This window comes from Mustela nigripes, chromosome 7 (assembly GCF_022355385.1).
Source record: "Mustela nigripes isolate SB6536 chromosome 7, MUSNIG.SB6536, whole genome shotgun sequence".
In the NCBI taxonomy this organism is placed as follows: domain Eukaryota; kingdom Metazoa; phylum Chordata; class Mammalia; order Carnivora; family Mustelidae; genus Mustela; species Mustela nigripes.
In genome coordinates, this window is record NC_081563.1 from 27,988,123 (window position 1) to 28,013,307 (window position 25,185).

The window sequence follows — 25,185 nt, forward strand, 5'->3', positions numbered from 1 at the left end:
CATGTCTCCTGCCATTAGAAATGTAGCTATTTCCCAGTAAACAGAATTTCTCTCTCTCCTTCTTGTCTCCCAGCTCAGACCCATCGCCATACATTTATATATTCACACATTTAGATTCCTCGGGTCCAGATCAGACACTTGTCCTCTGTTCTTATCTATCTCCAGCGGGTATAGATCAAGCTCACTGAGGGGCTTCCATGAGGCTATTGTCACTACACTTGAGGTTGACACAGGACAACCCATCCTTCTCCTTTAGGAAAGAAAACCACATGGGATAATGCATTGACTGCAGACATCATTGGTCTGAAATTTCTCATGATAAAAGGGATTCCTTTTTAAATTCCTACTTTGATTAAGAAAAACATAGGAAAATGGGTTATTAGGCATGAGATAGTGGTCAGGAATGCATTTTAGTCATCCCCACTCCTCCCCATTCCTCCTTCTTCAAGGTACCCCTTAAATAAAGAGCCACCTTGAGAAAGACAAATTGAAAGGGCAGGACATCATTTATCAGGAGAGAGCATTTCTGCCTAATGGCCCCTTGAGTAAAGTGTTTCTTTAAGACATCACATCTTGTGTGAAGGCAGATTTAAAGGCCGGGGCATCAATTAGAAATCCAGTCTTGCTGCCTAATCGCTGTTTGTACAGCTTCTTTTAGCAAGATAAAAATACCATCAAAATGGAAAATGAGGCTTGCCAAACAATTTCAGCACTTCCCCGAGGCCACAAATGCTCAGTACTGTCAGACACAGCATTTCTGAGGTCCTGGTGAAGTTGGGAAAGATTTCCTGATATTTTATGTGGTTCGTTGCTATCTGCAATGCTGATTTAAAGAAACAGACATCAACGATGAATCATTCAGGACTGCAGCATCAGCCTGGGCACTGACAAGTTTCAAAATCAAAGTGATAAACTTGAAACTTGTGGAGATTTCTTTGTTTAGATAAAATGGACACTAAACCTAAAAGAAAAGTCGACATATGGACTTAATAAAAATGAAAATGTACTTTTTCTGAAATGTGCCATTAAAGAATATAAAAATAAGCCACAGGCTAAGAGAAAATATTTGCCCTCCATCTATCTGTCAAAGGACTTGTCTCCTACGTTATTGAAATTTTACACCAATAAAATTTGACAATACACAGATGCGCGCGTGCACACACACACACACACACACATATGCCTTAGTTGAGTGTATGTGGTACTCTTTGTGCAAACTTGGATATAAAAACAGCCTCAGCCCCTGTGGTTTCCCTTCTCTTGATGCCCTCTAATTGCTATGATCAAGGTGACTTACCCCTGAAATGGAAGAATAGAACCTCTATAACCTATGACACCGTGTCAAGGAGACTCACAAAATGTAACTGGAATCTCTGAAAAAGAGAGAGAGAGAAATGGAATGGCATAGAAAATATAACCAGAGAAATATTGGTGAATGTAATTAAAATTTGTAAATGTAATTTTTAAAAAAACAAACAAAAACAGACCCAAGAGATTCAGTAAACTCCAAACTAGGTAGGTATAGGGAAGGCCATACAACAGTAGATTATTCACTAAAACCTCACCTCTTGATAAATGTTATACTGGCTTTCTTATCTGTATACTCGAGTAATAGAAAAAATGCACACAACTAGTCATATTTATATCATTATAATTCATCAGATAAAGATTTAATAAGGTCATTATTGCAGTCTGTGAATACTCAGTGAAGTTGGTGAATTCCTTAAGGGAGACACGCTAGATAAAAAGAAATATTAGGGGGCCTGGGTGGCTCAGTCATTAAGCTTCTGCCTTCAGCTCAGGTCATGATCTCAGGGTCCTGGGATCAAGGCCCACATCGGACTCCCTGCTGCGTGGGAAGCCTGCTTCTCCCTCTCCCACTCCCCCTGCTTGCGTTCCCTCCCTCTCTGTGTCTCTCTCTGTCAAATAAATAAAATCTTAAAAAAAAAAAAGAGAAAGAAGTATTAAACTTATTTTTAATAGAAACAAATATGTAATACAGGATTATAAAACAACCTTAAAGTTGAATGTTTAATGATTTAATAAAGCATGTGTTTAAAACTTTTTAATTCCATATATCATGAAATAGTTAAAAAAAACAGTAATCTAAAATTGCATCTCTCTAGAAATATAATGATAAATTTGAGCTTCAGTGGAGTAGAAAAATATGGCATGTATAACTTTCATTCTTAACATGTTGTCTTTAAGCTTAGTTTTGCTCATGATTTCTCTGCATGATTTAATTTGCAATGTAACATAGTCACTGTATTTTTAGTGCTTTAAAAACAATACAGTATTCTTGTTTTATATCTCATTTGGAAAAAAATAAGAATATTTACCAGTATAATGATAAAAACACAAATATTATTTTGTCTAAGTTTGAAAAGTAAAATGAGATGTTCGATTTAACAAAAATCATTCACCTAGAAGGCATAGCATCAAAGTTGTGATTAGATCTGATAAGCAAATATAATATATGGGACCAAATAGCCAAAAGCAATAACATTCAAGAGCATTTAATGTACCAATACTAATTTTGTTTCTCAGAGTAGTACCTTCAGGATAGTACTTACCTTCAGGATAACTTACAATACAAAGCACAACATAAATAAAATTATGATATGTCTAAGATAAAAATCTAATGGGATCTCAGAAACCATTCATAATGATCTCATCAAGAATAATTGAAAGCTAACAGGACAAGAACTCAAGGAGCCAGTATTAGTATGGAAATAATATGTAGATGCAAAGGTGATTAGAAATTAAATTTCTTAAGGATTGTTGAGAGTCAATATAGAACCACCAAATCCATAGTTTTAGAATGGAAAAAATTGAGAAAAATGTTTGTTACCTGAAAACAAGTTGAAATAAAAGAAGGTAGATAGGAAGCAAAAACTTTTGCTATGCTTAGCATGAAGGGCGTCACAAGTGCATGTCCTTTTTTTTTTTTTTTCACTGAATCACAAAAATTTGCCAAATAAGCTACAGAATCAGAGACCTTAAAAAAGCACACAAGATTACAAAGAATTCTAAACTAATGAAATCACAGAAAGTGATAATCCTATCTTGGAGAAAAAAGAACCATGATTTCTTTCATTTTTGTCAGTGTGCTCTTAAGAAAAATCTACCCAAAATAGAAATAAAGACAAACATCTACTGAATTTGTAATAGTTGTGTGTGGATTAGCATGGCGGATTAGTATTCTGAACAATACCAGAGAAAGAAGCAGTTTTCTCTACTTGCCAAATTTTTCTTACAGGCCTTCTCACATGCATGACATAGTATGATGAAGACTAGATGCATAGTAAAAGAGAGAGTTTGCTGTCAGGCCAAATGGATTTTCCTCAGTGAGAATGAAAGGCATTCTTAAGATGGAATTCAGGACTGAAAAGCTCAGAGATATGTTTCTGAAACATTCTAAGCCTACTCACTGAATTACAACAAACTTTTGAAGCTGAGTTAAAGTGGAAAGACAGAAAGTCATTTCTTTGTATAGTCAGGAAGTCATGGGCAGGATGAGAGAGTAGAAAGAAATTGGCAGAAATCAGCAAACTGATAGTCACACAACGAATGTGGAAAGAAATACCCCACAGTTTAGAAAGTTGAGATCTGAGTTGTTAATTAAAAAAAAACAATCTCCAGAATGTTGTTCATGATTACATTTCAAGACCTACTAAAAGAAATGGCATAATTCTGCCTTCAGAATATTTGAACAATAGTGAAATGAATCCAAACTAAATATTCACAAAGCAAAGACTCATCTCAGCAACAGACTAGATTGCCAGCACTCCAGACTTGTAGCCTTACAGAGATCTGTTTTTGGTAGGGATAAATATTATTTACTCCAGTCTCTATAGTTCTTTCTTACAATGTCTAGCATACAATAAATATTTATAAGACATTTAATGAAGTTTGACAATACGCATCATGGTCAAGAAAGGAGAGTAAATGGAGACAGACACAGAATTGGCACAAATTCTAATTATCAGACAGAGGCCTTAAAGTAACTGTGATAACTGTGTTATAATAATGCCCCCTCTCTGTGAGGGATATGTTCCAAGACCCCCAGTGGATACCTGAAATGGTGGTTAGTGCCAAACCCTGTATATACTATGTTTTTTTCCTACATATACATATTTATGATAAAGTTTGATTTATAAATTAGGCACAGTAAGAGATTAACAATAACAACTAATGAGGGGCACCTGGGTGGCTCAGTGGGTTAAAGCCTCTGCCTCCGGCTCAGGTCATGATCCCAGAGTCCTGGGATGGAGCCCCACTTTGGGCTCTCTGCTCAGCGGGGAGCCTGCTTCCCCCTCTCTCTGCCTGCCTCTCTGCCTGCTCATGATCTCTGTCGGTCAAATAAATAAAATGTTTAAATAATAATAATAATAACTAATGATGAGACAGAACAATTATAACAATATTCCAGAATAAAAGTTATGTGAATATGGTCTCTCTCTTTCAAAATATCTTATTGTACTGTACCCACCCTTTGTGTAATGAAATAAGATGATAATATGCCTATGCAATGAGATGGAGTGAGGTGAGGTGAGTGATGTAAGCATTGTGACATAGCATTAGGCTACTAATGACCTTCAGATAATACAGCAGAAGGAGAATCATCTGCTTTTGGACCTCTGTTGACTGCTGGTAACTCTAATTGTGGAAACCAAAATTGTAGATAAGAGGGGACTACTGTAAAGGATATATTATAAAAAGGAAATTATTAATGAACTTATGAAAATAATCAGTATAGAGATAGACATTTTAAAACATGAAACAAAATTGGCATGCTAGAAAAAATATATTTTAGAAAAAAGGTCTCACTTGAAAGACTTAGTAAAAATTAATTAAAAAAAAAAAAAAGAGTAACTCCAACTTGAAAAAATTTGAGTAAGCCTGAAGGAAAATTGTTATATGAAGAGAAGAAAATAGTGAAAAATGAAGAGAGCCTTTAATGCCTATAAGACAATTTTAAATGCCCTAATACACACAGTTGAATTTTTAAACAGAGAAGAGAAAAAAATGGGACAGAAGAAATATTTGAAGAGATTAAGGCTAAGGGGTTGGTGGAGAAATACATTTTGGCAGAGCATTTCTTAAAGGCAGTTAGTGAGAGAGAGAGAGGGGGGAGGGAATACATTATATACAACATAATGTAAGAAGATGGCTGATTTATCGTGTGAAACCATGGAGGCAAAAGATTATGGAATGATAGGTTCAAAGAGCTGAAAGAAAAAATAAACTGGCAACCAAGAGGTCTGGATACAGAAAAAGATACTTCAAAAATGAAAGGAAGGTAAAAACATATTCAGGCAGTCCATTGTTTGGAAAATTTATGTGCCCCTGACTTCTACTACAAGAAATTCAAAAGGAAATTCTTCAAGCTAAAGATATGTATAATAAAACCCATAACTGCAGAGGTGAATGAAGAACAACACAACAACAAAGAAAGTATAACTACATTTTTAGATATATAAAAACAAAACCACTGATCATAGTTACATAGTAATATTTTAAATATAAACAAATAGATAATGGAACAAATTGAAAACTCAGAGAAATGCTTATCCTTACATTGCCAACTGATTCTGAATTATGAGTTAAGTTAATTCGATAGAAAATTTTTTTAATAAATGTTGCTGGAACAATTAAATATCCATATGTGAAAATGAATAAATAAAATTTTACTCGATCACATACCCAAATATAATAGTAAGAAATATACAAACTATAAAAGAAAATTTAAAAAAATCTTAGTGACTTTGTGATAAGGAAGGTTTTCTTAGAACTAGTGACTTTAAATATAAGAAATACATAAGTTTTAACATCAAAAGAAAATGGGTAGAAAAGTTATAGAATGGAAAAATATAACACATGAATATAAAATTCAATTCAGAGTACAAATAATTCATATCCAAAATATGTAAAGGACATCAACAAATCTATAGCAAAAAGCCAAAAAATACTATAAACATGGGCAAAAGATATGCTCAATTTATTTATTATTGAGGAAATGCATTTTGAAACCACAATGAGGGGGTGCCGGGGTGGCTCAGTGGCTTGAGCCTATGCCTTAGGCTCAGATCGTGGTCTCAGGGTCCTGGGATTGAGCCCTGCATCATATCAGGCTCTCTGCTCAGTAGGGAGTCTGCTTCCCCCAACCCCCGCCTGTCTCTCTGCCTACTTGTGATCTGTCAAATAAATAAATAAAATCTTAAAAAAAAAAAATAGAAAACCACAATGAGTTACCAGTTTACACACAATAGAATGGTAAAGTAAAAGGGACTGACCACACCACACTTTGGTGAAAAGTGAAGCAACCAAAGCACTCACTCATTCCAGCATGAGATAATGTGAATGCTTTTAACAGTTATTTGCCAGTTTCCTCTAAATTTAATTACTACCTTTCAAGATAGATTATTTACTCCTACTTAAAAAAAAAAAAAAGTGCTAGTAATGTGCATAATAAGACCCTTGTATAGATACATTCAAGGCAGATTTCCTCATAAACCAAATCTGGAAACAAACCGAATATCCATTAATAGTTGAATAGAGAAGCAAATTGCAATATATCTTAGCCAGAGAATACTACTATAGCAATAAAAATTAACAAACAAAATGAATACACACAGTGCTCTATATTAATCACAAAAAAGATTATGTCTCTAGGAATGCATCCATTTCTTCCAGATTGTCAAATTTGCTGGCATATAGTTGCTCATAATATGTTCTTATAATTGTTTGTATTTCTTTGGTGTTGGTTGTGATCTCTCCTCTTTCATTCATGACTTTATTTATTTGGGTACTTTCTCTTTTCTTTTTCATAAGTCTGACCAGGGGTTTATCAATCCTATGAATTCTTTCAAAGAACCAGCTCCTAGTTTTGTTGATTTCTTCTATTGTTTGTTTTTTATTTTTTACTGGATTCTATTTCATTGATTTCTGCTCTGATCTTTATTATTTCTCTTCTTCTGCTAGGTTTAGGCTTTCTTTGTTGTTCTTTCTCCAACTCCTTTAGGAGTAGGGTTAGGTTGTGTACCTGAGACCTTTCTTGTTTCTTGAGAAAGACTTGTACCTCTATATATTTTCCTCTCAGGACTGCCTTTGCTGTGTCCCACAGATTTTGAACCATTGTGTTTTCATTATCCTTTGTTTCGATGAATTTTTTCAATTCTTCTTTAATTTCTTGGTTGACCCATTCATTCTTTAGAAGGATGCTGTTTAGTCTTCATGTATTTGGGTTCTTTCCAAATTTCCTCTTATGATTGAGTCCTAGCTTCAGAGCATTGTGGTCTGAAAATATGCAGGGAATGATCCCAATCTTTTGATACTGGTTGGGACCTGGTTTGTGACCCAAGATGTAATCTATTCTGGAGAATATTTCACATGCACTAGAGAAGAATGTGTATTCTGTTGCTTTGGGATGGAATGTTCTGAATATATCTGTGATGTCCATCTGGTCCAGTGTGTCATTTAAGGCTTTTATTTCCTCATTGATCCTTTGCTTGAATGAGCTGTCCATTTCAGTGAGGAGAGTGTTAAAGTCCCCTACTATTATTGTATTATTGTCAATGTGGTTTTTTGATTTTGTTATTAATTGGTTTATATAGTTGGCTGATCCCAAGTTAGGGGCATAGAAATATAAAATTGTTAGATCTTCTTGTTGGACAGATCCTTTGAGTATGATATAGTGTCCTTCCTCATCTCTTATTATAGTCTTTGGCTTAAAATCTAATTGATCTGATACAAGGATTGCCACCCCTGCTTTCTTTTGATGTCCATTAGCATGGCAAATTGATTTCCACCCTCTCACTTTAAATCTGGAGGTGTCTTTGGGTCTAAAATTAGTTTCTTGTAGACAGCATATTGATGGGTTGTATTTTTTTTTATCCATTCTGATACCTGTATCTTTTGATTGGGGCATTTAGCCCATTTACATTCAGGGTAACTATTGAGAGATATGAATTTAGTGCCATTGTATTGCCTATAAGGTGATTGTTACTGTATATTGTCTCTGTTCCTTTCTGATCTACTACGTTAAGGCACTCTCTTTGCTTAAAGGGCCCCTTTCAATATTTCCTGTGGAGCTTTTTTGATGTTTACAAATTAGTTTTTGTTTGTCCTGGAAGCTTTTTATCTCTCCTTCTATTTTCAGTGATAGCCCAGCTGGATATAGTATTCTTGGCTGCATGTTTTTCTCGTTAAGTGCTCTGAATATATCATGGTAGTTCTTTCTGGCCTTCCAGGTCTCTGTGGATAAGTCTGTTGCCAATCTAATATTTTTACCATTGTATGTTACAGACTTCTTTTCCCAGGCTGCTTTCAAGATTTTTATTTGTCGGTACGACTTGTAAGTTTTACTGTTGGATGATGGGGTGTGGACCTATTCTTATTGATTTTGAGGGGGGTTCTCTGTGCCTCCTGGATTTTGATGCTTGTTCCATATGCCATATTAGGGAAATTCTCTACAATAATTCTCTCCAATATACCTTCTGCTCTCCTCTCTCTTTTTTCTTTTTCTGTAATCCCAATTATCCTAATTTTTTTTGGTGTACACCAAATTTATAATGCATACCAGCACTTGCATTTGCAGAGAATTATAGATGAAGAGGGTGGTCATTAAACTATTGTTCTAGAAGAAAAAACAAATAAGTCAAAATGCTTGGTATGAAAAATGGAATATACCTTGGTAAGGGCTAAGTAAATGTTTCATACAATTGAAGAATTGTCACATGAAGAAGGAACTAGATCAGTTATGTACACGCCTAAGAGATGCAAGGATAAACTGATGGAGCCTACAGGATGACAGGTTCTAATTTTTATCCATGCAAGCATGAAAGCAATCTAATATTTTGTAATAGGATGAAGATAGTATATCTTAATTGTTACTGGTCATATTTAAAGGCAGGGAAAGAATCAGCATTTGTTGTTTTGCTTTTTTGTTGTTTTTCTGTTGCACCAGAGGCTGATCTATTAAAGGGCCCAGCCACAGAGTCAACGTAAGAAGTAAAAAGTTCTATCAATTTAATAACAATTAAAAAACCCAAAGGTGGAAAACTGAGGAGACAGGGAGGAGATTCTGGGCAAAGGGCATGCATAGCCCTGCTCATGGCACCAGGCCAGGCTGCAGGGATGTTCAGTATTGCTGTTTCTAGGAGGTGAGGTCAGGGACAGGCAGCAGTTGTCCTGTGGGAGTCACTGTTCTTCAGGATTAAGGACCTTTACTTTCTTCTGGGGTCAGGTGTGCTCATCTTCTACATGCTAAGGATCTTGTTCAACAGGTCAGAAATGAAGGCCTCAGTGGGTTTGTAAGTCACCCAGCAGCTACTTGACCCTGGCCTTCCAGGTGTTATCCCTCTCAGTGTTCAGGAGATCATCCACATGTCTCCAGGTCTAGGATCTCCTCTTCCTGACAGTCATAAAGATGAGTGAACTGCTCCAGGATCCACTTCTTCAGGTTCCATATCTCTTTGTGGTTGTACTTGACCGTGACCTTCTCTTGTCATCTCATGGGACCTCAGCATCTGAGCCACCTGAGCCCTCACCAAGCCCTCCCCAGGGAGGCTCTGAAAGTAAACAAGAGGCCCTGAGCCCCCGCTGCTCATCCAGGATTCTGGGCCACCAACACCACACCCCCAGAGGTGTCACTGTCCATCCTCAGCTACCCGGGCCTCATAGGCACTTTGGACCCCTCCCTCCATAGCCAACACTATACACCTGCATGCTGAGAGGGATAGCTAGGTATAAACATTGTGATTGGTAAGCTAGTAAACTTTGTTTCCTTTAAAAGAGGGTTTTGTTGTTCTTTTTTTTTAATTTTTTTAAATTTTTTATTTTTTATAAACATATATTTTTATCCCCAGGGGTACAGGTCTGTGAATCGCCAGGTTTACACACTTCACAGCACTCACTAAAGCACATACCCTCCCCAATGTCCATAACCCCACCCCCCTTCTCCCAACCCCCCTCCCCCCAGCAACCCTCAGTTTGTTTTGTGAGATTAAGAGTCACTTATGGTTTGTCTCCCTCCCAATCCCATCTTGTTTCATTTATTCTTCTCCTACCCACTTAAGCCCCCATGTTGCATCACCACTTCCTCATATCAGGGAGATCATATGATAGTTGTCTTTCTCTGCTTGACTTATTTTGCTAAGCATGATACGCTCTAGTTCCATCCATGTTGTTGCAAATGGCAAGATTTCATTTCTTTTGATGGCTGCATAGTATTCCATTGTGTATATATACCCCATCTTCTTGATCCATTCATCTGTTGATGGACATCTAGGTTCTTTCCATAGTTTGGCTATTGTGGACACTGCTGCTATAAACATTCGGGTGCACGTGCCCCTTTGGATCACTACTTTTGTATCTTTGTTGTTGTTTTATATTTCCAGGCCACCATACTATATAGCAACAATTTTAATTTCCTTCTGAGACCTGGAACTTGTATGATTAGTAACACAGGAAAATAAGTTTGTTATATGTGCAAGAAATAAAGTTTTATTCTCTAAGGCACTCAAATTATTTTTAAAAGATTTATTTATTTATTTGAGAGAAAGAAACAAATTCTTAAGCAGATGCCCCACTGAGCACAGAGTCGCCCTGCTAGATCCAGGATCCTGAGTCACACCCAAGTGGCAATCAAGAGTGGGGTGTTCAACTGAATGAGCCACCTAGGTGCCCCCAAGGCAAAGTACTTTGTGAAAGGACATTAAATGAAATCATTTTGTTTCCAGTAGGTTTGTGCATGGATTTTCCAGAATGCTAAAGACTTAAACAACATTTAAACAATGTCGTTTAAATTGCTATAGTAAGGCTAATTGGAAACTTATTACTGTCAGGAATTGGGAAAATGCTACTGGGTTACATTTTATCTAAACCCATAGCAGAATTACCATATTTGAAATATTGTGGCTTCTAATCCCCAAATTAATAGACTGCTGTTTTAGTAGGAGCATCTTAAGTATGTTTTTTGATTCCTGGACAATTTTGTCCTTACCAGTGGTTTGCCTGGATTTATCTGAGGGCTGGGGATAGCCTGCAGGAAATGGAGTAAGAATTATCTGCTGAAATTGACTCAAAGGACACCTTTATGCCATTCTGTATCAAATCCAAGATACATCTAACATAGCTGGAAGCATATTGAAAAGATAAGTATTGCACCACTTTGTAATAAACCAAATGAGTGAGAGGAATGTTTACACATATGAAATCAAAGTGAAATGAAGTGGGATGAAAAGCATCTTCTGAGCAGTAGTCAGGTGTCAGGTAAATGCAGAAGTCATATTGGGATTCTAGGGCAGTACCTAGCATCTTCCATAGAAAATATTTTATTGAAAACTGTTTCAGCCTATGATTACTTCCTCTTAATATAACTTAGAATTTCGTGTTCTAAAATATTGTCAGTTCAGAAGAATTCTTGGTATTTTTCTGGGTTGTTAGCTGGTATGGATTGTATTATTTGTTGTATTATTCCTCCTGTTCTGCCTTTGTTAACCATAGCTTGCCTGTGGGTAGAATATATTTTCCTGCTCACTAATTTCGGGCTTTGTCATATGTATTGCTTTACACAATGAAATGTTTGTTGATCAATACACAAATTTATCTTGTGTGTTTATAGACAAATGTATGCTAATAGATGTTTTATATTTATCTATTAAAATTGAAATATATTCAATTTATGTATTTTATATGTTTCTATCAATCTATTTTCATATACTTATCAATTTTGTATATATTTGTATGTAATATCTTTGTTAAATACTATTAAAACATTAAATATCAAAACATTAATTGACACCATACTACCAATTCAATCCATCAATGTGCATTTCATTCTGGCACTCCCTTTCATATTAGTAACTTATTCATCTAATATTGGGAAATTTGCTCTCATTTCCAAATATATTTTTTTGCTTCAGTCCTAGAATATACAGAATATTTTCAAAATTGTTAACCTGGGCTTCTGCAAAAAGAAGGCTATTGACTAATGTTCAATATTTGTTTAGTGGCTTTTCCCCCCTTTATTCTGAGAGCTTAAAATCTAAATTATATATTTAAAATTTACTTGGTTGGTTCTGAATACCCCCTTCAATTCTCTCTCAATTTTGCCAATCTGTTATAAACTTGTCTCCTCAGTGTTTAAGGTGATTTCTTGTAGGGGCACCATTCTCCTGCAGAGTTTTCAAATATCTTCCATGAAAAGTCAACCTAAAGGGCACCGGGGTGGCTCAGTTGGTTCAGCATCTGCCTTTGGCTCAGGCCATGAATCTGGGGTCCTGAGATTGAGCCCCATATGGGGCTCCCTGCTCAGTGGGGAGTCAGCTTCTCCTTCTCCCTCTTTTGCTTCTGTTCTCTTTCTCCCTCAAATAAATAAAATCTTTAAAAAAAAAAATAGCCTTTGGAGTTCCCTTTTTGCCAATACTTTTTCTCAAAGATAGCCCCCCAGGCCTTCCTTCCTTCTTTTGCTCTCCAGCACCTTTCCCTAATGACCACAGGTAGAAGTCAATTACAGCTATTCAAACTGTTTACTTGTCCAGTCAGCCAACTCTGGTATCTGCATTATGTGTTGGCCAGTTTCTACTGCTTTTATTTTCTCTTATTTTCTCTTCATTTTCAGTCATATGTTCAGTCTTAGAGTTTGTGAGATAATACAAAAGGTTGCACTGTCAAATCAGGCTGAACATGAATTATACATTTTACCCCTTACCAAGTTAGTGATCCAAAGGATCCTGACAAAGCAACATGCAAGGGGAAGTCTGCAGCAATCAGACCCAGCCCTTCCTAAAATGCCCTTTTCCCATTGAAGTTTTCATTCTGACCCCATGCAATTCTAAAATAAGGTAAATGCCTTGAATGGCAAAATGGTCATCCACTTGAAGCAATTCATCTCTACCAAAAGCTCTGCTGAATATTTATTTGGCCCCTGAGAAAGTTTATACAAACCCTGAATTTTCCACCTCCTTCGCCATAGTCAGTCTTAGCACATAACTACCCCTCCCTGTTTGTCTGTCTTCACTGTTAACTGTTCTAGTCTCCTTGCCTCAGCAGCTCTCCGAGGCTCTCCTGCAGCCGACTGGCTTGCAACTTAACTTACTGTTCTTGTGATCCAGTCCTCTGCTGGCTAGCTCATCCTCCTCCCAAGTAGAAGTCCTAACTGATTTCCTGGTTAAATGAGGCAACTTTCCCCCAAACTTTAGTACAAGAATTCTAAAAATAATATCCCTAAGGAATCTAGTTTTTAATAAAAAATATAAAAAATCACATATCTAATTTTGTAAACACTGATAACAAGCTGTATCTCTATAGAGATTAATTTTCCAAAGAAAAAAATTTATGTTCATGTCATCATCCAATGTGTTAATAATACATTAGTAATTATTTTAAATAGGTGTTTCATAATAAAGAAGAATGTATCATCACTGTGAATATGACCATTAATACTTTCACATTGGCTTTAGGAAGACTATGGGATTTGCCTTTTTTTTTTTAAATTTACACTTGAAGTAATTTATTTAGATAACTTACCATGAAGAATGCATACATTAACAAATCTTTCAGAGAGAATAGTATCATGTACCATTAGCGCCTGAATACTAAGAGGTGGTGAGTATCCATGGCTACTGCAGCATTACTGAAAGGCCTCTCCCACCTCGGAGCAGAGTGAACTGCTTATCTTTTTATTACTCAGGCCCTGGAGGTAGAAGAGGATGGAATCACATAGAGAGGGTGAAGTCTTCGTACTTCATATTGCACCATTTCGTTGAGTGTTTACTGGTCATCTAAGATGTGTTGAACACCCTAGAGGGGACAGAAAGGGGACAGGTAGCTGGCTTCTGATGGGTCCACAATTTGAAGTAGATAAAAGCCTGAATATAGTTTGGGGCATGTTGTCTTTTAGCTCAATGGGGGTACTGGGAAGTATCTCCTTTTGGGGAAGAGAAAACAGGGATAAAGATAGATTTCGTATTCTTCATAGTGGCAATAGATGAAACTATGAACACTGAACAGATCACCCCAAAGGAAAGGTACCTGACAAAGAGAAAAATCTGAAGGTGTCTTTTATACTTAAAGGTATAACAGCACTATTTTTAAATATTTCAGTTCCCCAGAGTCACCTGGGTGGCTCAGATGGTTAAGCCTTCAACTCTTGTTTTTGGTTCAGGTCATGATCTTATGGGTCCTGACATTGAACCCCATATCAAGCTCCATGCTCAGTAGGGAGTCTGCTTGAAGATTCTCTCCCTTCCCATCCCCCCATTCACTCACTCTCTCAATCAAATAAATAAATAAATAAATCTTAACCACAAGCAGGCCAAGAGACAGGCAGAAAGAGGAGGAAGCAGGCTCCCTGCTGAGCAGAGAGCCGGATGTGGGGCTTGATTCCAGGACCCTGGGACCTCCACTCCAGCCGAAGGCAAAGGCCCCAACCCACTGAGCCACCCCGGCGCCCCAAAGCAATAGGTCTTTTAACTGACACTCTACTTAATCTGTATGTTGCCCGAGTATTTTATCATTTTACTTATTATGGCTCTGAAATATATCTTAATACTTAGTAGGGCACATTGGGAAGAATTAGCACCAATATTAAATTATACTATCAGAATATATTATATTCTCTTTTAATCAAACACACATACATGTCTTACATATATTTTGTTAGAAAGGTTTTAAAATTCACATTTTATACCTCTGTGAATTCCATTTCCATGTATGTTTCTGACTGCTTATTACAGAAATATATGCTACTAATTATTTTTACGTATATTTGATTTGGCTCTTAGTTAGCTCATTATTACTAATTATTTTTGGTTGACTTTTCCTAAGTTTCCAAAGCATATAATTATGTTATCTATAGGTGGTCAAAATTTTGTCTCTGTTCCATTCATCATTAAAATATTTTCTGTTTCAGGCCATACTAGGTTGATCTAAAATTTAAAATTATATAATCATGTAGGAACAGGCATTATTTTTACCATTCTTTCATTTATTTTTTCTGTTTTTTTTTTAAATATTTTTTAAACCTTTATACCTTTACTCAAGATCACACTGCAAAGAAATACACACTGTGTGTGTGTGTGTGTGTGTGTGTGTGTGTGTGTGTGTATAAAATACACCTTTAACAGACTATGAAAATAGTATGTTTGTTTGTTTAGAAAAGGTGTAGATCAAGCCACAGAGCTAGGCCACTGATGGTAGCCATGTGTGGAGTGTGGCCTTTCTTTCTTTCTTTCTTTCTTTTTTCTTATTCTTTTTTTTATTCTCACTCTCTCTCTCTCTTTTTTTCAATCATAATAAGTGTACCCTTTAATCCCCATCACCTATTTCACCCATCTCCCTACCCACCTCCCCTCTGGTAAACTCAGTTTTTTCTCTGAAGTTAAGAGTCTGTTTCTTGGTTTGCCTCTCCCTCTCTCTTTCTCCCTTTCTCTCTCTTTCTCCCATTTGCTTATTTTGTTTCATTGTTTGTCTCTTTTTCAAATTTACTCATTTGTTTTGTTTTCAAATTCTTAATATGAGTGAGATCATATGATATTTGTCTTTCTCTGACCTGTTTTGCTTAGCATAATACACTCCAGTTCCACCCATGCTGTTGCAAATGGGAAGATTTCATTCCTTTTTATGGCTAAATAATATTCCAATGTATACATCTTCTTTATCCGTTCTTCTATCAATGGATATTTGAGCTGCTTCCATAGTTGGATGTTGTAAATAATGCTTCAATAAACATATGGGTGCATGTATCTCTTTGAATTAGTAAATTTAAAACAGGTATTTTTATTTTTTTTTTTTTAGTTTAGTAGGAATACCTACATTATTTTGCAATTAAATGTACTTTGCTTTATTACTTGAATCTAATCATCTTTCTAATGTTCAAGAATTGAACTATGCCTTCCAGGGGTGTGTGTGTAAGTGTTTGGTTTTCAATTACAAATGAGTATTAAATTTGAGTTCTTGTGAAAAACATTTTTTGATAGGATGTCTGGGTGGCTCAGTAGGTTGAGTGTCCAACTCTTTGTTTTGGCTCAGGTCATGATATCAGGGTCATGGGATGGAGCCTCACATCCAGCTCCACATTTAGTGGGGAGCCTGCTTGAGATTCCCTCTCTTCCTCTTTCCCTGTCTGTCCCTCCACTCACACTCTTTCTATCTCTCTCTAAAATAAAATCTTTAAAAATAAAAATAAGGTTTTTTTGTTTGAAGTTATGATTAATCATATGCTTTGCTTTTCCTTCATTGACACTTTGATGTACTTTATATCAATTGACAAATTTATTGTATTAATACATATCTTAATATAAGATTTATTACTTAAGATTAACATAATTCATCTTCTTATGATTTATTCATACTCTATTGAATTTGCCCTTGGTATCCAAACATAGGCCCATGGGTATTAAAATTATAGTAGACAAAATGGATCTTTAATGAAAATCACAACCACAAATATGAAAAATGTTGTAAGGGAAAAATGGTTTTATGTTAATGAATGGAGAGTGGGCTACATTTAGACTGTAGGTATAACAAGAATGGTGCCTCTCAAAGGGCGAGATGTTATTTGAGACTTGAAGGATGTATAAGATTTAGCTAGTTGAAAATTGGGCAAGGGTAATCCACATTACAGAAACTGTGTGTGTGTGTGTGTGTGTGTGGTTCTATGTGTGTTGATGTGTGTGTGTTCTGCTCTAAAAGTAAAAGAAAGACTGTTATTATGGCTTCAGTGTGTGAAACAAGAGGATAGCTGTAACTAGGGCTGGCAGGAATAGATAAGAGCAAGATCATCACTGTTCTGTTAGACTAAGCACTATTTATTTGTGGTAATGTACTTAAGTGAAGTATAAGGAAATTTAAGTAAACATTATTTATTTTAAATTTCAGATCTTTACTATTGAATTAGTGTGGTCTAATCTTTTGGAGATCAAAGATACATTTGAAACTCTAATAAAATTTATATTCTCTCTCTACTTTCTTATGTTCATATATGACTGCCCTTTTGTTAACATAATGGGTCTATTTGCTATTATATATATATCGTCTTTTTTTATATGTATTGCATTTTGTTCATCCTTGGTGTTTGTACTTCAGTTTAACATGTTTTAATTTTAATAGCATATGGTGCATGATATTGTTTAAATAGCATTTAAATAATACATACTAAAAAGTAATATTTAAAGTAAAAACAAATGTTTTCATAGCAACATTTTTTAAAGCACAGATAGCAAAGTCTAAGAAATTAAAAATTACCTAAAACTCTCAAGTAAGAGAATCTTATATTCTGTGTTTAGTATCCCTTTTTAACCTAAGCATATGGATGCATTTCAATACAAATAGGTATCACTAATAATTTTCCATTAAAGTAGAGCCATTAAAGTATTATTTTGCCATTTAAGTATTATATTAAAGCCTATTTTAAAGCGTAATTTGAAAAATATTAAATTGCTATTTTACAGATGCTTAACAAGATAAGATTTTCAGATATTAAGCAGAGTTGTTCCTCAACATTCATTTGTCTGCAATTATGTAATTCCAATATCCTTTTTCAAGAGTTAAGACAGTATTGTTAGCTATGTGTATATACTACACTCAGGGAGATATAATATGACAAAGACAGATATAAATCCCTTTCTTTGACTTCAAGGATAATTTCTTGAGCCTCATTATAGACTTAGAGCAGAGCTCCTTTGAAAAAGATATATATATATATATATATAATTCATATTATAGTCTATAATATATTAATATTAATGTTATTATTATATATTATGTAAGTTCCAGATAAGTAAGTATATTGAAGTTTCAAATACCCCTGGGGATAAAAATATATGTTTATAAAAAATAAAAAATTAAAAAAAAAAAATAATATTTATTTCATAGAATGAAAAAGTGTGAAAATGGAAAACTAATTTTGCTTCATACAAAGAGAGAGAACATTTTGATTAAGTGATAAAAAGAAAGAAACTCAAATGAAGCCTTAGGGTTAATATCCCTAGGTCAGGGCCTAGGTCTCGACCCCTGCACTATGCCTCAGGATTATCATTAGAAATCACAGTCTTGTGGGATCTAAGAGAAAAGAGTATTTATTTCTTGGGAGAAAAACCATAAAACCAGAAAGTCTAATAGAACAAACTTGTTCCACATGGTACAGCAGAAGCAATATGTTAACATCGGCAAGCCCTAAGTAGGCAAATGTAGTGTGTCTTGACTATTTGATCTTCTATGAGAGAATATTCATCTGTTTATTATATCAACAAGAATTGGAAACATGTGGTTTATATGAGGAGGAAGAAATGACCAACACAGATATGACATCTGGAAAGTAAAGGGCAATGCAGATATGTCAGCTACAGATGCACCTGAGTGAGTAAAAAATAACCAAAAGCCACTGGAGGTTGTCCATTTTAGTAAAACCCAACATTCTCAGATAGTACTGTACAGTGAAGAATCCTTTGTGCTTAAGATGTATAAGCCTCTTAGAACTCATAACATCTTCAGACTCCTGGCTGGCTCAGTCAGTGGAGCATGTGACTCTTGATCTCAGGGTTATAAATTTGAGCCCCATGTAGAGATTATTTACAAATCAAAACAAAATATTCTTGGGAAAAAAAAAGAATTCATAACATCTTAAGGAGAAATGAAGAAAAACAAAAAAGAGAAAATTCTATTGATTCGGTACTTAGTCAAATATATAATATGCATTCAAAATATAATCCAGTTATTAATGTAATAATTTAATTTTTCACTTTTGAGAAAAGTGGAAGCTTGAGAACTGTAGATATTGACTAATGAAGACATTGGATTGTGACTCTAAAATTCATAGCAGCCTAGATGTAGCATGATAGTTGATTAAAATTTGTAAAATGACAAGTTATTCACTGAGAGGTGATGCAGCTAGGTGGTCCAATTAGGTGAAATAAATACTACTTCATTTGAATAATTGTCAAATATCCTGGATTATATTTATGGGATGCAGAATCTTGGATCTTTTTACTTAGATCTTATATTTATAGGATGCATAGTCTTGGATCATTCTGTTTTAATTCTGCTGTTTACCAATCTATAGAATAATATAATGGGTTATTCAATGAAACATATACTTCATAATTATCAAGGTCAAATATATAACATTGATTTATTTAATTCTAATCCTAACTAAAAATCATTAACAGAAGTATAACAGGAAAATATCAAAATACTTAGAAATTAAACTATACACTGAGGGGTGCCTGGGTGGCTCAGTGGGTTAAGCATCTGCCTTCAGCTCAGGTCATGGTCTCAAGAGTCCTGGGATCAAGCCCTGCATTTGGCGCTCTGCTCAGCAGGGAGCCTGCTCCCCTCTCTCCCTCTGCCTGCCTTTCTGCCTACTTGTGATCTCTTTTTCTCTGTTAAAAAAAAAAAAAACTTTAAAAAATCCTTAAAAAAAAGAAATTAAACTCTACACTGAAAGATAAAAACAACAGTTTAATTGCCCCCATCTTTGTTCATCTTCTGCTATCTATGAAAAATGTAACTTTAGGTTAACAAGAACAATTTTATTTTTCTTTTCCCTGTGTAAATGAATTTATGTGATTTTGATATCAGTCATGGTAATCCTGGCTTCTTCAGTTTAAAGGTATCTCCTTCTGTACTATTTTCTGGAAGAGTTTGTGTAGATTTGGCATTATTTCTTCTTTAAAGTGTTTGGTAGAGTTCACCATTAAATGATCTAGGTCTTATATATGAAAGACCCATAGCTAATATCATCCTCAGTGAGAAAAAACTGAGAGCTTTTCTCCTACAGTCAAGAACAAGACAAGGATGTGCACTCCTACCATTACTATTTAACCTAGTATTGAAGGTCTTAGCCTCAACAATCAGACAACAAAAAGAAATAAATAGCATCCAAATCAACAAAGAAGTCAAATTTTTACTATTTGCAGATGATTTGATTACCCATAAGACTCCACGAAAAAATTGCTTAGAACTAATACATGAGTTCAGCAAAGCTGCAGGATATAAGATCAACATACAAAAATCTGTTGCATTTTTACACACCAATAAAGAAGCAATAGAAAAAAAAATAGAGAAAATCGATCCCATTTGCAGTTGCACCAAAAAACAAGATACCTATGAATACACCTAACCAAAGAGGTAAGAGAACTGTACTTTGAAAACTATAGAACACTTATGAGAGAAACTGAAGATGACAAAAGAAATCAAAAAACATCAAGAAGATGTGGTATATATACACAATGGAATACTATGCAGCCATCAAAAGAAATGAAATCTTGCCATTTGCAACAACATGGATGGAACTAGAGCGTATCATGCTTAGCGAAATAAGTCAAGCAGAGAAAGACAACTATCATATGATCTCCCTGATATGAGGAAGTGGTGATGCAACATGGAGGCTTAAGTGGGTAGAAGAATAAATGAAACAAGATGGGATTGGGAGGGAGACAAACCATAAGTGACTCTTAATCTCACAAAACAAACTGAGGGTTGCCGGGGGGAGGGGGTTTGGGAGAAGGGGGTGGGATTATGGACATTGGGGAGGGTATGTGATTTGGTGAGTGCTGTGAAGTGTGTAAACCTGGTGATTCACAGACCTGTACCCCTGGGGATAAAAATATATGTTTATAAAAAATACAAAATTAAAAAAAAAAAATTCCATACTCATGGGTTGGAAGAACAAATATTGTGAAAATGTCTATACTACCTGGTTCCAGGTGGTGGGTATTAGAGAGGGCACGGATTGCATGGAGCAACTGGGTGTGGTGCAAAAACAATGAATACTGTTACGCTGAAAAAAATTAATTAATTAAAAAAAAAAAGAAAATAACAAGGCAAGTAAGGCGGGCTTTCTGGAATATTTCGCCATCCTTTCATCCTTTGATCTTTAGGTGATGCAGGTGGGGCTCAGTCACAGTGGCTTCTTCACATTTTTGGTCTTTGAGGTGAACATGTAACTAAGTTGAGTCAGTTATAACATTTCCTCCTGGACACATAATTCTTGCATGTAAGGATGTTTAACCCCAGGTGCATTGATCAAAACTTCTCTGCTAGAATGAGTATGGAAGATGGTCTCTATCTTCTGGGGCTGCCTAGCTTTAATGAGTTGGGTGTAGACTGTCAGCAGCCATCTTTATCTTGCTTGTATGGAGAAAGCTTGATTGAAGAGTAGAGCCAAGCTTTGCTGAGGGATGACGAGAAAGAGAGAGTGCCATGGAAGCAATGTGTGAGGGATTGGATCAAGCTTGAAGAATTCTAAATTTATCTTATTAAATTTAAATTTAATTGGCATAAAAAAAATGTCTGTACTACCCAAAGCAATCTACACATTTAACGCAATCCCTATCAAAATACCACCAGCATTTTTCACAGAGCTAGAACAAACAATCCTAAAATTTGTATGGAATCACAAAAGACCCACAATAGTCAAGTCAAACCAGAAAAAGAAAAGCAAACCTGGAAGCATCACAATTCCAGAATTCAAGCTATCTTACAAAACTGTAGCCATCAAGGCAGTATGGTACTAGCACAAAAACAGACACATAGATCAATGGAAGAGAACAGAAAGCCCAGGAATGGACCCACAACTATATGGTCAACTCATCTTTGACAAAGCAGGAAAGAGTATCCAGTGGTAAAATGACAGTCTTTTCAAAAAAGATGATGTTGGCAAAACTGGACAGCAACATGCAGAAGAATAAAACTGAACCACTATATTATACCATATACAAAAATATATTAAAAAAGGATGAACGACCTAAGTGTGAGACAGGAAACCATAGAAATCCTAAAAGGGAATAGAGGCAGCAACCTCTTTGACATCAGGCATAGCAACTTCCTACCAGACACACCTCCACGATCAAGGGAAACTGAGGCAAAAATGAACTATTGGGACTTCATCAAGACAAAAATCTCCTGCACAGTTCTTACCCCAAAGATACAAGAATGTAGATTCAAAGGGGTACATGTACCCCAGTGTTTATAGCAGCAGTACCAACAATAGTCAGACTACAGAAGGATCCCAAATGTCCATTTACTGATGAACAGATAAAGAAAATATAGAATATTACTCAACCAACAAAAGAATGAAATCTTGCCATTTGCAATGATATGGATGGAGCTAGAGTACGATGCTAAGTGAAATAAGTCAGATAAGACAAATACTGTATGGTTACACTCCCGTGTGGAATTTAAGAAACAAAGCAGATGAATATAGGGGAAGGAAGAAAAAATAAAACAGAGAGGGAGGCAAACCACAAGAGACTCTTACCTATAGAGAACAAACTGACGGTTGCTGGAGGGGAGGTGAGTGGGGAATGGGCTAGATGGGTGATGGGCACTAAGGAGGCCACTTGTTATGATGAGCACTGGGTGAAGTGATGAATCACTAAGTTCTACTCCTGAAACCAATATAGTGCTGTCTGTTAACTTAGTAGAATTTAAATAAAGATGAACAAATCAGAGCCTTGGAAAATTTTTTGGGAAGGTTTTTTAACAATGTGTTTTAATTTTTTAACAGTTACAGGACTATTAAGGTGATTTAATTCATTTTGGTGAGTTTTGTTAGTTTGTCATTTTGTAGAATTGGCCCATTTCATTTAAATGATCAAATTTATATTCACAAAGTTACTTTAAGTATTCCATTGGTTTCCTATCAATATTTGCAAGGTATATATAGTGATATCTCTTCTATCATTCATGATAATTGGTAAATTTTGTCTTCTGTTTTATATCCTCTGTCATTCTTGCTAAAGGTGTACTAATTTTATTGACTGTTTGGAAAATAATTTTTTTTAAGATTTTATTTATTTATTTGACAGACAGAGATCACAAGTAGGCAGAGAGGCAGACAGAGAGAGAGGAGGAAGCAGGCTCCCTGCTGAGCAGAGAGCCTGATGCGGGACTCGATCCCAGGACCCTGAGATCATGACCTGAGCCAAAGGCAGTGGCTTAACCCACTGAGCCACCCAGGTGCCCCGGAAAATAAAAATTTTTATTGGCAACCCTTGGTTTGTTTCTTCTCTATTAGTTTTATATTTTCAGTTTTATTATTTCTTTCCTGATTTTTTTCTCTTCCTGATTTGGCTGCTTTATTTTTAACAGTTGCTTAAGGTGAAAGCTTAGATTCATGATTTGAGAAATATCTTCTATTCTAATATGTATTTGATACTGTAAATTTCCATGTAATCCCTGCTTCAGCTGAATTCCACTGATTTTGATATACAGTAGTCTCCCCATCTGTGGTTTTGCTTTCTGTTGTTTTAATTACCTGATGTCAACAGTAGTCTGGAAGCAGATGATCTTTCTTACATATCATCATCAGATCAATAGTAGCCTAATACTACGTCCCAGCAGCTACATCATTCATTCCACTCTATCTCATCATGTAGGCATCATACCAAATTATATAATCTTATATCAATACAGGAAGAGTGAGTACAATATTTTGAGGAAGAGAGACCATATTCACGTAACTTTCAATGCAATCTGTTGTTATAATTACTCTATTTTATTATTATAGTTGTTAATCCCTTACTGTGCCTAATTTCTAAATTAAACTTTGTCATAGGTATTTATGTATAGGAAAAAACTTGGGTGTATATATAGGGTTTGGTACTATCTATGGTTTCAGGCATCCCCTGGGAGTCAGCAGTTTTCCCAATGGATAAAGGAAGGACTGTTGTATTCTGTTTCCACTTCGGTATAGCTGAAAACATTTTATGCTTTTCCTCAAGACATCTTCTTTTTTTTTTTTTTTTTTTTTTTTAAATGGAAGGTTTCCCCCACCTTTTTTTTTTTTTAAAGATTTTTATTTTTATTTATTTGACAGAGAGAGATCACAAGTAGGCAGAGAGGCAGGCAGAGAGAGAGAGAGGAGGAAGCAGGCTCCCCGCTGAGCAGAGAGCCTGATGCGGGACTCGATCCCAGGACCCTGAGATCATGACCCGAGCCAAAGGCAGCAGCTTAACCCACTGAGCCACCCAGGCACCCTCAAGACATCTTCTTTACCCATGAGTTACTTAGGAGTATGTTGTTTAGTTTCCAAGTATTTAGACATTTTCCTATTATCCTTCTGTTAGTGACTTCTACTCTAATACTATTATGATCTAATAACCTACTCTATGTAATTTCAGGTATTTTACATGTTATTTTATTTGCTATACGACCCATATATGATCTTCTTTGGTATCCATCCTCTTTTCTTATATATAATTTGCATACTGTTGTGGTCCAGATGAGATAACCAATACCATATGCTTCTAAGCCTTGTTTCTCCTGTAGTAAGTTCTGACAAGCTCTATGATGGAATTGATCTGTAATGACTAAATTCCAGAAGGTTTCAGAAAGAAGAAACTTAGCTCCATGGGGATGGGAGACAGACATATTCTCTTTAAATTTAAGTGTACTAACTAGGATTCAGTAAAAAAAAAAAAAAAAAAAAAAAACCAACAAACATCCTCTCTAGGTTTTCCAGATACAGGACATTGGCTACACAGGTGATAGAGGTACAGAGAAGCCAAATTAAGGACAATGAGATGACAGAAAGATAAGCAAAAGCAGGTCTCCATCTGTAGGGCTAGAAGGACAAAGAAGAAATTACGTAACTAGACCCCCAGAGCTGGTGTCATCTTGTGGAAACTGAAAATACATTGAGCTTTCCTGGTTGGAACTGAGGTCACAGAGAGTAAAGCTGTTTGGGAGAAGATAAGGAAGGAGAAGATGCAGCTCTCTCAGGAAAAGAAAGGGAGAGAAATATACTGTCATTCCTCACCCAGCAACTTTGTCTTCTTCCAGAGGTTCTCATTGGCTGAAACTTCCGAAAAGCCAAAAGGCAGATGATTATGGGAAATAGCAGTTCTCTGCAATGCAGAGCAGGCAGGTAAGGGCTGAGATCAAATAGGAAAATGACCAAAACACTGGATAGATGCTGTGTTTTGTTCAATGAAACAGCTGCTGAAAAATAAATGTGTTAAAATCAAAAGGGTGCATGGATTTATCTGTGAGTGCATAGTTTTCTTACTTCAAATGAAGTATTACCTTGAGATTCCAGAAGACTGTATCATGTCTCTAATGATAGGAGTTAATGACGCTAAACCACTAGTTATACATTCATTTTACTGAATGTAATATAAAACAATATAATGTACTTCTATAACTTGTTTCTTTTTTCTGTAGTGAGAAATGTCAAAC

The 25,185-nt window shown here is 35.6% G+C and overlaps 1 pseudogene; it reads right to left on the reverse strand.

Annotated features, from left to right (window-relative positions):
- Window positions 1-9,227: 9,227 nt before the first annotated feature.
- Window positions 9,228-9,661, reverse strand: LOC132022312 (protein phosphatase 1 regulatory subunit 14B-like; annotated as a pseudogene).
- Between the last annotated feature and the right edge of the window lie 15,524 nt (window positions 9,662-25,185).